Raw genomic sequence first — 14,426 nt, 5'->3', positions numbered from 1 at the left:
AGATCATCAGTCTTATTCACTTCACCGGTCACTGCTCAGAATGTTATGCCTTATCAGTGGAAAAACATTAATGTGTTGAGAGTCATGGTTGAAGTCTACTATACGTAATAATGCAAAGTGTACTACATGTAAAACTTTAACTATAAGAGACTGAAGTAAGAAATGGACTGCTCGAGTGAAACATGTAGTGTTAATTTCAGTTTAACTGTATTGTTATTTATTGTTTCTTTTACCATTAGCCCCATCTACAAAACAGGATGAATCATAAAAGGAGCAGCAGATGGGGATGATTCTCATCTTCATCCAGCAGGTAATGATGTGGAACAAAGTCGATTTAGGCGCATTGGCAAGAAAATGACAGAAATATGTTCGTACTAAACCCACAAGAATTTCGACACATGAAGAGAGAGACTGGTGTGCAGCATGAAGAAAGACTGCACTCGGGCTCCATTAACACAAATCGTTTGCAATTTGTCTGCTAAGTCAAATGCAAAATTGATAACCATATTAGAGGAGTCGGAAAGGGTATCATGTGAACGTGAATGAAACACGCTCTATACCAGAATCACTGCCAGTGGCCCGGAAAGCAGTAAGAGTTTATTAAAAAAAACACAAAAGGCACAGCTACAGCTGAGAGCTTCACAATCTGTGTTATTATTTTATTTTTTCACATGCATTTTCTTCACTGCCCAGCACATGCTCTATGAAAGAGTGATCGTAATTATTATCCTGCAGGGAGAATTAATCACTTCCTCTCTCCCTGTTGAGGTGTCTCGGCTAATTAGAAACAAGCAGCAATAATGACCAAGAACAAGATTTCACATTCCTCCTCTCTCATTATGTGTACTCGCAGGGTCCTACACCGTAAACTCAATTCTATATATTCTCTATCGATGCAGCTTTTTTAGCACATTATTATACTGGATCTGTCATTTCTGAGCTTGGGAGAAAATATATATTAAAAAAAAACAATAAAATATTACTTACGTAGGGCCATATTCAGAGTTGATTTATACACAAATAGTAATGATTGAATAGAGAAATCATGCCGTATTCAGCTGCTGCATGAGTTAAACATAATTGGTCTCATATCTCAATTATTTTTTTTACACCGATGAGGCAGAACATTATGACCACCTGCCTAATATTGAGCTGGTCCCCCTTTTGCTGCCAAAACAGCCTTGACCTGTCAAGGCATGGACTCCACTAGATCCCTCAGGGTGTGCTATGGTATCTGGCACCAAGATGTTAGTAGCAGATCCTTTAAGTCCTGTAAATTGCGAGGTGGGGCCTCTATGGAGGAGATTCTGACCACTGCAGACCGGGAACACCCCACAAGAGCTACAGTTTTGGAGATGCTCTGATCCAGCGGTCTAGCCATCACAATTTGGCCCTTTGTCAAATCCTTACGCTTGTCCATTTTTCATGCTTCTAAGACATACACTTTGAGGACAAAATGTTCGTTTGCTGCCTAATATATCCCACCCACTAACAGGTACCATGATGAGGAGATCATCAGTCTTATTTACTTCATCTGTCAGTGGTCATAACGTTATGCCTGACTGAGTAGCACTGTGATCTCCGTGTGTGTTTGTGATGCTGCAAGATGGAAATAAATTCACAAGGTGTTCGGCAGAATCAAGTGAGATCGATACGAGACTAATGCTGTGAGGGTGGCTCACTGGAAATAATCGTACTTGGATTCGGACCGCAGCAAACATAAACTGTGTGAAAACCACCTGAGATACAAAATGTAATGATAAATTAACAACTTTCTCACAGATGATAATGGCAATAAAATATATTACATGTGAGCGAGTGTATCATCGGAAGCCTAATGGAAGGCTGGCTAGGGAGAATAGGGCACACTGCACCTTGAGTCATCATACCGGATCTGTCACTTATCCGTCTCTGGGTTCTGGCTCTAATAAAGTGTTCCACAGTATTAAAAGAAAATTCTATACGAAATTGAACACTCCTGCAGCATGTCCTCCTTTCATACAGCGATGTATGCTTAAAGCAATGTCTGCTCTTTATATCTTAACATTCAGACTTGTTTTCTTTACATTTACATGAAGTACATAAGGTAAATAAGCATATAAAACTTTTCAGTGGAATCTGAATATAAAAGAGTCGTAGCTCATCTCAAATGAAATGATTTGAACCGAATTACAATTTACATTACTTATTCTTCTTGTGCATACCTTTACACACTAGAAAGCCCAGACGTTTTCTCTAAATGACAGGGAAATCCTCTCATGCCTGTTGGATGTGTTTTTAGCTTCAAATCTGAAACCTGTTATTGATTGTTATTTTAAAATAACACTGGTCCTCGGAGGCAGCTGTTAACTCCACAATGCAGAAAAAAAGGTCACTCTGTCAAAACTGTCAGACAGACAAGGCATATTGCAGCTCGACAGGGACCTGGTGACCCCCTAGAAAACCAGAGTTTGATTTCCTGCTCAGGCTTCTGGGAGTCCAAACTGATGCTGCTCTCACTGGGTGGAAGGATGGCTTGATCCCGCTCTCTCTGATGACTCTGAGCAACGCAACACAATATACACAATTGTTAGAGCTGCTTCACTGAGATTACAGTCAGATTATGATAATTATAATAAGAATATAATAAGGCTGTTGTTCTTTTGGCTACTCCCTGTTCAGAGGGTCGCCACGGCAGATCATTTGGTCCACAGGTTTCCATTTGGACACTTTTGATAGATACTGACCACTGCAGACCAGGAACACCCCACAAGAGCTACAGTTTTGGAGATGCTCTGATCCCAGCACTGCCTCAATAGGGCCTTTATACTTTGGAAGTGCATCATCACTGCTTTGACTCTATTTCTTCCAGAATAAAGTATATATATACATATATATATATATATATATATATATATATATATATATATATATATATATACATATACATACATATATATATATATATAACTAATTTCTTTGTACTGTACATGTGTACAATAAAGTCTGTTTTTTTCTTTTTCTTTATCACACACTCAATCATCTCCGTAAGAGCTTCAATGGTGTATCGTCCTTTGGCTTACGCTTGACATACAGATTTGAATTTCATCCATGATCTACGGGGCAACAAAAGAACAATAAAAAAAGGAATCTTTTGACAGGATGCTCGAGGCGATCGCTTTAGCAGAGTCGCTTTACTGCTGTCGAGGATTCTCTGTGAGCACACACCTTTCACTAAGAAGCACACAGCAGCTGAATGTACAAGAAATAAAAAAAGACACGATGCATCCGAGACTGTGTTTTTAAGGACACAATTACCATAAGAGTAGGCAGGAAAACTTTATAGAAAGGTAATTAGACTATATTAGTAATCATACTGTCATTTTTTAGCATATACCAGTCACTATTATAAGGAACATAGCTTGGCATTTAATGTCTTCATTTTGTGCCAGTACAAATGTCAGGCATTATTACTAATGAATTGGCCACCATGTGATTTCCTCTCACCCTGCTGTTTGGCTTAATTGGAGGATTAAAATCTTATTCAATTATTTACAAGCAACAGTGTGCATAGCAGCTTGTATTCCACAGTTAAGAGTTTAACGAGATAGAGGGCTGCTCAGAGCTGTGCAATGAGTTAAAATCTGATCGGTCGTGTCCGGGAAAAGACAGCGTTTCAGGCAGACAATGTCAGGAGAGAGTGCGTGTTAATGAAGCAGGTCATCAGATACTGTTCGGCACTTCTTTGGAGATAAGATAAATAAAGGAAATGGGAAGGAAGGAAAGACTTGTTAATATTAATAATTTCTATTAAGGAAATGTCTTCAGTTTGAACAATTGCATGCGTGTCCTATAACATCATGTCTCCGCTGCTGCTTTGATGGGCTATGACAGCAGAAGGCCTCATCTGTTTCCATTCCTGTCAGCCAAGAACTGGACAGCTGAAGAATGAAGGAGAGAGAGAGAGAGAGAGAGAGAGAGAGAGAGAGAGAAAGCCAGACAATGTTTTTTCAATCCTTAATCATCTCCAGGCTTCAAACCTTCCAGTTCTGGTCAACCTGTGTTCAGTTTAGCCTTAGATTCCTGTTCTTGGGTGAGAGAGAGAGAGACAGAGAGAGAGAGAGAGAGAGAGAGAGAGAGAGAGAGAGAGGAATGGAAGTTGATGTGGTCTTCTGATCTTGTTTTGTGTCTTTCAGGTGCTTTTCTGCTCAGCATGTCACATATACATTACTGCACATTCTTTCTTCGCATATCCCATCCTTGGGGTCAGAGCGCAGGGTCAGCCATGATGCAGCATACCCGGATCTGGGGGGAGGGGATGGGGGATATGGTGGCCTTGCTCAGGGGTCCAATGGTGACAGCTTGGCAACAACCAAGAGCCTTAATTGCTTGAGCTACCACCACCTCAGATGTTGAGTAAGCTTGGATAGGCAGACTATGAGCTCTAACCAGTCTGGTCCTTCTCTGACCGGTCTCATCAAGCTCTGTGGCAGCCTGCAGATCTGTGGCTCCCTGGATGGTTTATGTTTGTTTTTCCGCACCTTTTCAACACGTATCTGAGAACATATTTAAAGATCTCATCCCCAAGCCAATGCAGTGTTATCTATAATCTATTGCTTTCTCCAGAATAATACAGGCCTATATTCCAATACAGAGAAATTTTTAAATCTCCCTTTCATCTGTGCTGACAGATCGAATCACGGCTCCCCAAGTCTCGGATCAAATATGCAATAAAAAAATTCTGAGCGGCTCAAAAATTCACTTTAAGCACAATGTCGTTTGCAAGGCACATGATACCAAGAGCATCGTGATCTTTCATTCCACTTTCCAAACCATTAATTGAGCCATTTTCTCTCCTGTTTAGCAATCCTGCAGAAGGAAATCCGACACACAGGTTTTATTTATTTTTTTTTAAAAATCACATGTTTTAGCCCCTACCTTGACTATCTGACACGGCAAAATAAACCTGATTCTCCTTACCTTAGCCTGCAGCCTGGATTGAAAGAACTTGCCCCGTACGAACGTCCTTTCACTTTAAGCACTATGGCAAACCTCTCATCTTCTCAGGCTTTCACACTCTGACAAGCTGAACAGCAGCAACTATTCAAAAAAATCACTCAATACAAGTGGAACTAATGATAAACCACGAGGTCGGAGCTGCAGAAATAAATATATATATATATATATATATATATATATATAACTGGGAAAAGCTAGGGTACATTGAATAGAGATGTGCAGACACATGACAGCAGCTTGGGAAATATATTTGAAAATAAAACTTGTCCACGGTGAAGCTTGGTCCATTTTCCACACTGTCCAATCCTCAAGGCTGTTTCTTTATTCACTGAGCTAGGTTCATAGAGAACACCTATAAAGTCAGACTGCAGTGTACAAGACCAGGAGAAAGAAAAGGACTCTGTAAAGGATGTGACAAACCAAAAAGTCATCCAACACGCATTAACCCAAATGGAAACCTCCAGGCAGTAAATATATATATATATATATATATATATATATATATATATATATATATAAAAATACCCCTGACAGGGAGGAAGGAATGGCTACTGAGACCAGACTACAGGCTACACAGGTAGTCTTCAGAAGCTGGGCTAGAGAGTCTTGTTAATAAGCTTAGCCATTAACCACATGCTTTCACGGAAAGATGCCATTTGACTGATGTGGTAGGTGACCAATTCCCATAGCCTGAGAGAAAACATGCAAGAACTTTTTCTTCACAATCCATTAGCTCAGAAACGCTCACGTTATCATTGTTTAAACATTTGTTATCCTGCTGGAAACAGATGGACACAAGAGTGTATAGGTGGAAGAGTGGAGAATGCAGCCGTCAAGACCCTAAAGCTTGTGACCAAAGATATGTACAGAATATATCGTTCAATTCCATTCTATTTTACTAGTATGTTGCTTTAAACAACATTGCAAAGCAGCTTTACAGGAACATATTTACATTTCAGGCATTCGGCAGAAGCCTTTATCCAGAGCGACTTACAATTTATCTCATTTTAATACAACTGAGGGTCGTGCTCAAGGGCCCAGCAGTGGCAGCTTGGTGGAGCTGGGATTCAAACTCACAACCTTCTGATCAGTAGGTCCAACACCTTAACCACTAAGCTACAACATGCCGAAGCCCAATGCTTCTGTCGTCTATAACTCCTCCCCAAACTGCCCGCTGCCCTGTATCTTGCTCTCTCATTGGCTGTAGGTCAGCGCCGAGGTATTTTTCGGTCAGAACTCCTTTCACACTGGACAGGTCTAGATATTTAGCATGTTAAATATTTCACAGGTGTCGGCGACTCTACGGCGACTCGCTCAGATCTGAAAACCTCCCTGAGGGGATATTAGGCAGGAATCTTGAGAGGAACCGTCCTCAGCTGAGTAGTGTGATTATAAAATTATTTCTCTTTTATACCCGTGTATTCTTTATGTGTTAGATTATTTTATAACTGTGTGATTCATTCCAGTTATTATATATAATCGATCTTTTTATAACTAGTTTATAAACTTTTTATAACTACACCTAGAAGGGGATGTGGTAGCTTAGTGGTTAACTACTTGCTGCACCTTTAGGTTGTGAGTTCAAATCCCAGGGGTCCTTCGAGCTGCCAATTGTGGGCCCCTGAGAAAGGCCCTTAAGTCTCTCTGGATAAGGGCGTCTGCTAAATGCCAGGAATGGAGACTTGATTGGAAAACTGTTCATGGCAATTGCAGTCCCAAGCAATCTCCATCTCCATGGTTTCTAAGTGGTACCATTCACAGCAATCCCATGTATCTCCAGGTGGTCTATGTGGATCAACAGCAGCAGCAAGCAGTCTTAAAGCTCCAAGTGCCTCGTGTGCCCTGTACCCGGTGTGTAGAGATTAAAAAAAGCATGCAGACGGCAAGGTACTGAACATTTTCTCAGGTGGCAAGGTACTGAGCATGTTCTCAGTACCGGTACTAATTAACTTGCGCCTGTTTAAGTCGCTGTTTGCCTCTTCCAGTGGAGCCATGTTCATAATTACCAAGACTACAGGCACTAAGAGTACACAATTAAAAAAAGCTAAAAGGAAGAATTGTGGTGCTTTTGTGCTGTTGTTTTGGTTTGGTGGAAATCCAAGTAGATGTAGAAACTTGTTAGAACTATTTTTGTCACACAGTGAGCACACACACACACAAACTAATACATTCTGATACATGACTAATACACTGCTTACCTTCCATATGTTTTCATTTCTAGTAGTTGTTATTAATCACTGTTTATCACTTTATTTCTGACCACACAGCTGTTTTAATGTGGCTTGACAAACAGCATTTTTTATAGTTTATATGAGGTATTAATGTGAGGTATGTGAAATCCATGAATCATCCACCATCATATCAGGGTTATAGATCTCGGGCTGCCGTTATACTGGGGCCCATAAAGATAACGAGGTTTACATACGGAGACATTTGGTTTGCACATCACTGCCCGATTTCTCTCGAGCCCACGGGCATAAATCAGTGACCTCTGATTTATGCCCTTGCCCTCTGAAATGGCAGGTGCAAAAATTACAGATCATTATTTGACCTGCATGACGAAGGGTAACGGCTATAAATATTGCATAAGCTGCTAAAATACCATTAAGCACAATAAACATACTAAATAATGTATAGTCTGGAAAGGTCCAGAAAGATGACTGGACTCAAAACATTTCAATTGTTATTCATTTATACTATATTGAGCTACATATCAGCCTTGGCATTTTAATAAAGGTGGCTTGGAGGAGAAAAGAAAAAAAACCCTCCATGAAATGCCAATACTTTAGTCAACAGTGAAAGCGCTATCTTTAGTAGCTGCTGGTAACTTTCATCAGATCCGATCTCGCACAGTACTGTGCTGCGACTTTGTAAAGTCGTTTCTTTATAAATGTCACTTAAAATACGCCAGCTCAACCTGCAGGAGCTGTCGGTTAACCCTAGGTGGGCTTGATTGGCTAGTTTTTCTCACACACAATAATTCAGCACTAGGGGCCAATTTGACTGAGGCAATGCATTATTATTTTGAAAAGCCAGAAATGGCAAAAAAAAAAAAAAGGCACAAGGAGAAATAAGAGGTAAATTACTTTTTCCTCCGTGGAAAAGTCATTTTCTTTTCAAGAGGTGACGTGTGGCTTCGAATTGTTTGGTGTCTTTTCATTTCCAAATGGCATACGGCTAATTAAAGTGTTTTTTCCCCCCAACATGTTGATTTTTTGCAATCGTGATAAAGGCGGTGGAAAAAATGTCCCCGGAGCCCAGGCCGCTTTTGTCCGTATAACCATGTGGGAAGTCTTGCTGCATGTCATGACGACGCACTTTATAGAGGCACACACTGTGATAACAGACTGTGACAACACTGGCATGTTAAATACTTTGGGAAAGGCTGAAAATGCCAGCTCCTTCATTCACGCACTCTGTAATCAGCGATGACTATTTGACAGACCTCGCAAAAATATTCAAAAAGACATTCTGAAGCACATCGTTGCTGTGCTTTTTCTGCACATCTTTTTCAGACGGCATGAGCATGAGATACAAGATCTACATGTATATAACATGCACATGTACAGTATGATACACAAGAATAAATACACGCATAGCACTAAAGCTACATCTGTCAACCATAATCTTTCTTTCTAAGTACACCGATCATGCATAACATTATGACCACCTTCCTGATATTGGTGTTGGTTCCCCTTTTGCTACTAAAACAGCCCTGACCCATTATGCACTGTGTATTCTGACACCTTTCTATCAGAACCAGCATTAACTTCTTCAGCAATTTGAGCAACAGTAGCTCGTCTGTTGGATCGGATCACACGGGCCAGCCTTCACTCCCCATGTGCTTCAGTGAGCCTTGACCCTGTCACTGGTTCACCACTGTTCCTTCCTTGGACCACTTTTGATAGATACTGACCACTGCAGACCGGGAACACCCCACAAGAGCTGCAGTTTTGGAGATGCTCTGATCCAGTGGTCTAGCCATCACAATTTGGCCCTTCGTCAAACTTGCTCAAATCCTTACGCTTGTCCATTTTTCCTGCTTCTAACACATCAACTTTGAGGACAAAATGTTCACTTGCTGCCTAATATATCCCACCCACTACTATCCTCCATGATGAGGAGATCATCAGCGTTATTCACGTCATCTGTCAGTGTTCATAATGTTATGTCTGATCGCTTTATGTAAAGCATTCCCTATGGCAATCATGAAAGATATGCATGGTTACCATTCACCAGAAACAAGCTGCTTAATAAATGATTAGCTTTGCACATTTTTAGGAATGAATACCAGGCAAAATCACAAATCGCAACTGGTCATGAGGAACACGGATTTTGCATATTAAAATTAGATTTCAATCCAACTAACAAGGCACATGTTAGACTTGAAGTGTGAACGCATGTGGAGTCTTATCAGAATTCAACCCAATTAACAGAAACAAATCAGGTGTGAAGGAGAGCACTGCATGCATTTGGTTCTTACTATAATTTCATTTCCTAAATAGCTGGCTTTGTTTCACAGCTAGGCATCAACACACCGAATTACACTAAGAATTTCTTCAAGATCCCATGAATTTCTGCCTATGTCCCTGAAACCAAACGGCTTTCATTCACACTTTTCATTCAACGGATGTCCTAATTGATGAACACGGCATCGGCAAAGAGGAGCTTCTACTCGACTAAGGTTACAACTAGGTTGCACACTGTTCCATTTAAACTAACGCAAGACCATAAGCCAACAAACCGATATTTTAAACCTTGGACACGTGAACGGACTGTAATAAAAAATCCGACTCCTAAAGGTTGTAGCCAAACTCAAGAGATCGCAGCTCCATTCTTAGCTCTTAAATCCAACAGGTTGCTTGGTAACCTGGCTTGTCCTCATAAGTGTTCTGGTGTTATGTGTGTGTGTGTGAGGGAAAGAGAGAGAGAGAGAGAGAGAGAGGGTCGAGGGGGATATTTGCTGGAAAGGATGTGTCCATGCATTAATTTTGTATTGAGAAAAAAGCTAGACCTTCCTGACAATTTCCTTTATGCCTTGAGCAAAAATACTTCAGAACTCTCCTAAAGCATAACAGCATGCAAATACTACCAGTCTGTAGTCAGATAAATGCAAAAAAAGAAGCAAGCCCCATGAATATGTGAGCTCTAGGATCCTTACATCAGATGTCCTGTACTCCTGATGCTAGATACTTACTATACTCCTGATGCTTTACTCTCTCATCTGCTACATCCCTCAGGGTTATAGAGTTCACACCTACATGCATATTTTCAGCTCTGTACAACGCCGGCTAATTCCTCTCGAGGCATAAATCTATGCTCTCTGAAATAGCAAGCGCGCAGCGTCTCTGTGCCTAATTAAAATAATCTAATCTAGCAGAGACATTATTGTCTTTATTTTGCAATACACACGAGGCATATGAGGTTGAGATGGATGGATGGAGAAGATGGATTTGGGACAACAGACCAGATATTTACAGCTACACACACAAGGGCTTTTCACATGTGAAATTGTACACCCTGAGTCATCTGAAACCCTGGGTTCTCTGTAATCACGTTTCACACTGCTCATACTATACCTGGGGTTAACTGTTGATCATTCGTTAACAGACGTTTCACACTGTACGTTCCTAAACCCCGGGTTAACGTTCTTATTTGCATATTTGCGGTGTCACTGTCACCGTTTGGATGAACGGCAGAACCCTCCGGAGCAGGGTTTCATAACCCCGACCTCAAATTACATTATTAACATTACATTAATAACCTTAAATTATTGTGAAACGTTTCTTCACCATTAAAAGCGGTGTTTAGAATGACGATAACCCGGGGTTAAGCGCAGTGTGAAAAGCCTAAGTTATGTTACACTGACAGAACAGATAAAGTAAATGAAGTAAGTTGTAAGGAAACACCCGAGGCGGAAGATCTCGGATCCATATGCAGGTTTATTCCAAGCTAGACAAATCCAAATTTGTCTAGGTAGGGAAACAGAGGGAAATGGGAAACGCGTGGAAAAGAGTCAAAATCGGAAAACAAGAAGCGCAGGCAAACAAATCCGAATAGCAAAAAACGTAACCTAGAAGTGTTCTTTCTTTGTTGTTGTTGAGCTTTAGGCTACATGTGTGGGGGTCGCCACAGCGGACCAACCGGTCTACACAACAACTTGGCACAGGTTTTACGCCGGATGCCCTTCCTGACCCAACCCTCCCATTTTTATTTGGGCTTAAGACTGGGCACTGCATCCAGTGGCTGGGGCTTGGGCACTGGCTAGGAATCAAACCCGGGCCTTCTGCATGGTAGGCGAAAAACCAATCATAGAGCCACCAGTGCCCCTAAGTGTTCTTTCCTTGTGGCGGTGCTAAAACTCGGGTGACGGCTCCCTCTGGCGATCTGATGGGAGTGCCGCCAGACGGGAAGTTACATAAGTAGGGAATAACATTTAATATTTGGTTGCATATCATATTGTGTTGGTCTCCCTTTTGCTGCCAAAACAGCCCTGATCCGACGAGGCATGGACTCCACTAGATCCCTGAAGGTGTGCTGTGTTATCTGGCACCAATTTTTCCTAGCAGAACACTGCCTTGTTCCCATAGTGCATCCTGGTGCCATGTGTTCCCCAGGTAAGCGACGCACACACACACGGCCATCCACATGATGTAAAAGAAAACATGATAAATCAGACCAGGCCACCTTCTTCCATTGCTCCATGGTTCAGTTCTGGTGCTCATGTGCCCACTGTTTCCACAGTGCACAGGGGTCAGCATGGGCACCCTGATTGGTCTGTGTCTATGCAGCCTCATATGCAACAAACTGCAAGGCACTGTGTATTCTGACACGTTTCTATCAGAACCAGCCTTAACTTCTTCGGCAATTTGAGCAACAGTAGCTCGTCTGTTGGATCGGACCACACGGGCCAGCCTTCGCTCCACATGTGCATCAGTGAGCCTTGCCCTGTCGCTGGTTCACCACTGTTCCTTGCTTGGACCACTTTTGATAGATACTGACCACTGCAGACCGGGAATACCGCACAAGAGCTGCAGTTTTGGAGATGCTCTGATCCAGTGGTCTAGTACACAAAATGAAAATAACCGTGCCAAGCTGTTGTGAGTGACACTGACATGAGCGATGTTGCTTTTCCAGGTTTTTAAACCACAGCTTCTTTCAGTTGTTTTACATTTTTAGAGGTTTCTCAATTCAGCCCCATCTTCAGGAAGTAAAATGCTGCTCAATTTTATTAAGCTCTAGTGTTTTTACTTGGCCAGAGTCTCAACTATCTCTACTGTTTTCCCCCCATGATGGAGTCCTTTGTTGCGTTTTGTGTCCAGTGTGTTTCGGATCCTTTTCTCGCTGCATGATGACGAAGTTCCTCCCAATTACACTGTAATTTGGCAGGCAGTATCTTTCTATAGACTGCTGAATTCATTCCGCTGCCACCATCATGAGTTACATCATCATCATTAGCGAGCCTGTTCCAGATGCAGCCATGCAAAGCGCAGGCCATGACACTACCTCCACCATGCTTGAATGATGAGCTTTTATGCTTCAGGAGCAGATCCGATCCTTCTCCACACTTTGGACTTACCATCATTTTGGTAAAGGTTAAATCTTGGTTCCAGAAAATTTGTGTCTTGTATTTCTTCGTGAATTCTAGTCAGGCCTTCAGACTCTTACCGTTGATGAGTTTAGATTCCTTTTCTTGAGGTCTTTACAATCGATTCCGATACCTTTACCCCAGTCCTGTGGAGGTTGTTGTTGTTGTTTTCCTTGTTGCTTTCTTTCTTTTTGCTGCAGCAGTGCACTACGTTAATGCCAAAGTTGACTCTACATAGCTGGGTTTCAGATCAAATATAAATCACACACCAGTGAGTAAACAAAACGTATACACAGGAATAACATTTGCATCTACTTTCCAACAGCCAGCATGTCAGCCTCTCTGGATATAATATTTGCAAAACCTTATTGAATTAAACTGTGGCTGTTGCATGGGCATAGGGGCAAAAAAACAAACAAACTTGACTGCCTTTATCTGTGAGTGTCCTGGAGGACATTACAAATAAAAATACTAATAAATAATATAATGATTTGGAAGTGTCGTGTGATAAGCTATGCATGCTAAAATGTAAGGGAGAAAGAGAAAGAGAGAGAGAGAGAGAGAGATAGAGATAGAGAGAGAGAGAGAGAGAGAGAGAGAGAGGGAGGGAGGGAGAGACAGAGAGAGAGAGAGAGAGAGAGGGAGAGGGAGAGAGAGTCGGAGGGGGGGCCAGGGGGAGAGAGAGTCGGAGGGGGGGTCAGGGGGAGAGTCAGAGGGAGAGAGTCGGGGGGGGGGTCAGGGGGAGAGTCAGAGGGGGAGAGTCGGAGGGGGGGTCAGGGGGGGGGTCAGGGGGAGGGAGGCAGGAAGGGAGAGAGAGGGAGAGAGTCAGGGGGAGTCAGAGGGAGAGAGAGAGAAAGAGAAAGAGAGAGAGGGAGAGAGTCAGGGGGGAGTCAGAGGGAGAGAGAGAGGGAGAGAGAGTCGGAGGGGGGGTCAGGGGGAGAGTCAGAGGGAGAGAGTCAGAAAGAGAGAGAGAGGGAGAGAGTCAGGGGGAGTCAGAGGGAGAGAGAGAGAAAGAGAAAGAGAGAGAGGGAGAGAGTCAGGGGGGAGGGAGAGGGAGAGAGAGAGGGAGGGAGAGGGGGAGGGGGGGGCAGGGGGAGAGTCAGAGGGAGAGAGTCAGAAAGAGAGAGAGAGGGAGAGAGTCAGGGGGAGTCAGAGGGAGAGAGAGAGAAAGAGAAAGAGAGAGAGGGAGAGAGTCAGGGGGGAGTCAGAGGGAGAGAGAGAGGGAGAGAGAGTCGGAGGGGGGGTCAGGGGGAGAGTCAGAGGGAGAGAGTCAGAAAGAGAAAGAGAGAGAGGGAGAGAGTCAGGGGGAGTCAGAGGGAGAGAGAGAGAAAGAGAAAGAGAGAGAGGGAGAGAGTCAGGGGGGAGTCAGAGGGAGAGAGAGAGGGAACGAGTCGGGGGGGTCAGGGAGGAGAGAGAGGGAGAGAGTCAGAAAGAGAGAGAAAGGAAGGGGGAGAGGGAGAGAGTCGGGGGGAGGGAGAGAAAGAGAGAGAGAGAGAGAGAGAGAGGAGGAGAGGGAGGGAGAGAGAGAGAGAGAGAGAGAGAGGGAAAGAGGGAGAGAGAGTCAGAGGGGGAGAGATTGAGTGTGTGAGAGAGAGAAAAAGAAAGAAAGAGAGAGAGAAAGAGACAAGATATAACAAAGGAAACGGAGTGTGTCTCAAAATCTGCAGAGGCAGACTAGAAAATCATCTTCTTATGCATCCCACACAAACCATTACAGTCGATGGACTTGATGATGAATTTTTCCATAACAAAACGGAAAAAAATTAAAAGGAGCCTAAGAAAACAAATATTTATTTATTTTCCCCTTCTTTATTTGTTTATACATATATAGCATTGGGTA

The 14,426-nt window shown here is 42.6% G+C and overlaps 1 protein-coding gene across 4 annotated transcripts in view; it reads right to left on the bottom strand.

Annotated features, from left to right (window-relative positions):
• Positions 1-14,426, bottom strand: part of cadps2 (Ca++-dependent secretion activator 2) — a 132,011-nt gene that overhangs the window by 85,004 nt on the left and 32,581 nt on the right. The gene's annotated exons all lie outside the window — the stretch shown is intronic.

The sequence above is a fragment of the Hemibagrus wyckioides genome, linkage group LG14 (genome assembly GCF_019097595.1).
Source record: "Hemibagrus wyckioides isolate EC202008001 linkage group LG14, SWU_Hwy_1.0, whole genome shotgun sequence".
Classification (NCBI taxonomy): Eukaryota; Metazoa; Chordata; class Actinopteri; order Siluriformes; family Bagridae; genus Hemibagrus; species Hemibagrus wyckioides.
The sequence above is the reverse complement of the archived record's forward strand: the minus strand, read 5'-3'. Positions and strand labels throughout refer to the sequence as shown.